This window comes from Mirounga angustirostris, unplaced genomic scaffold, assembly GCF_029215605.1.
Source record: "Mirounga angustirostris isolate CCGP_5_RB_7025 unplaced genomic scaffold, mMirAng1.0.hap1 SCAF_5, whole genome shotgun sequence".
Classification (NCBI taxonomy): Eukaryota; Metazoa; Chordata; class Mammalia; order Carnivora; family Phocidae; genus Mirounga; species Mirounga angustirostris.
This window is the reverse complement of record NW_026991713.1, coordinates 31,467,024-31,469,122: the sequence shown is the minus strand read 5'-3', so window position 1 is coordinate 31,469,122 and position 2,099 is coordinate 31,467,024. Positions and strand designations below refer to the sequence as shown.

At 43.0% G+C, this 2,099-nt stretch overlaps 1 pseudogene; it reads left to right on the top strand.

Annotated features, from left to right (window-relative positions):
- The first annotated feature begins 912 nt into the window (after positions 1-912).
- LOC123838056 (small ribosomal subunit protein eS6-like) lies at positions 913-1,743 on the top strand (annotated as a pseudogene).
- The last annotated feature ends 356 nt before the right edge of the window (positions 1,744-2,099 follow it).

Here is a 2,099-nt window from a genome sequence, read left to right as displayed (position 1 = left end):
AAGAAGAGGGAATGAAAAGGGAATGCTGGGAAAGACCAGCAATCCCTGTACCGACAGATGAAAGATGACTGGAAACTGCTGTGAAAGAGAGGAGAAGGCAAGGGGGTCAACGCTCAGAGACAAAGACCCTTTGCCCTTCTTTGCTCCCGCTTTTATTGGTTCTTCAGGATAATCACAAATCCTTATCACTGTTTCTCAAGCACGTGATGTGTGACAAGGGGTCTTACTGAAACTAGGAGGATCTGTTTATGGGAAAGATACGATACGCAGATTATGCTAATATGCGTGTTCTATGAGTTCTTCTAAACATAGCCTAAGGGACAATGCATACGTCTCTTAGATCACAGGGCAGGTCTTTGGGCTAAGAAAGCTTCGGGAAGGCAACTCCCCACAGCATTCCTATGGCAGAGTGGTCATGCAGGCCTCGGCATTCCAAGGGCCTATGCCCTTCTCCGAAACCTTCCCTGCCATCAGCAGCCTCATGTTATATTTTAGCAAGCCAGGTATTATGACTGATTTCATGCTCTACATTAACCCCAACACGGGAAAATAGGAAATAACTACAAAAAATATGTTTTTCTAAAGTAAAAGTCTTCTTGACTATACAGAGGTATTTCTGTTTTGTTTTGTTTTCCATTTCAACGACAGAAGCAAGATTCATAACCTTTTCTAGGATCCTAAAAGAGAAGAAGAGCGGATTAAGTAGAATGACAGCACAGTCTATAGGATAGGGTTGTAACACCCAAAAGAGATCAGTTCATAGCTATTACTGGCCACAAAGCTTGACTGGTGATACAGACATTTGTTGGTAGTCTCACCAGAAACCTTCCTTTATCATTTAAGGAAGTGAAGTAGACCCAGTAAAATGTATTCCAACCCTAGTTTCAGTTTTAAAAAATAAGCTCGCTCTTTTTCATGGCGCCTCGGAGTCGGTAGGCTGCTTCAGGATGAAGCTGAACATCTCTTTCCCAGCTACTGGCTGCCAGAAACTCATTGAAGTGGACGATGAATGCAGACTTCGTACCTTTTATGAGAAGCGTATGGCCACAGAAGTTGCTGCTGATGCTCTGGGTGAAGAATGGAAGGGTTATGTGGTGACGATGACAAACAAGGCTTCCCCATGAAGCAGGGTGTCTTGACCCATGGTCGTGTCCGCCTGCTGCTGAGTAAGGAATGCTCCTTAGCATTCCTGCTATAGACCAAGGAGGACTGGAGAGAGAGAGCGCAAATCTGTTCGGGGTTGCCTTGTGGATGCCAATCTCAGTGTTCTCAACTTGGTCATTGTAAAAAAAGGGGAGAAGGATATTCCTGGACTCACTGATACTACTGTGCCTCGTCGCCTGGGGCCCAAAAGAGCCAGCAGAATCTGCAAACTTTTCAATCTCTCTAAAGAAGATGATGTCCGCCAGTATGTTGTGTGAAAGCCCCTAAACAAAGAAGGTAAGAAACCTAGAACCAAAGCGCCTAAGATTCAGCATCTTGTTACTCCACGTGTCCTCCAGCACAAACGTCGGCATATTGCTTTGAAGAAGCAGTGCACTAAGAAAAATAAGGAAGAGGCTGCAGAATATGCTAAACTTTTGGCCAAGAGAATAAAGGAGGCCAAAGAAAAATGCCAGAACAGATTGCCAAGAGACGGAGGTTGTCCTCTCTGAGAGCTTCTACCTCTAAGTCTGAGTCCAGTCAAAAATGAGATTTTCTATGAGTGACAAATAAATAAGATCAGACATCAAAAAATAAATAAATAAAAATAAATAAATAAATAAAAAATAAGCTCATTGCCTCCTACTGGGCAAAGGTTTTAGCTCAGGAGTAGGCATGTGATCAAACCTTTGTATACAAAGGAGTCATTCTCCTCGGCTCTATTCCAGGAATTTTGGATCCAAACCGGTCTCTTACCTGCAGGACATTAAAAAAAAAAAGGATGTCCACAGTTCTGGTAGCTATTGGCAACCATGTTAAGACTACACGGGAACCATTATTGATGAAATGTCGACCATAAACAAGGCTGGGCTGAGAGAAAGAAACTGGTCCTTCGTGATACCTCAAACTGCCCTACTTCTGGTCTTTTCAGTTATATGACTCAATAAATTTTTATT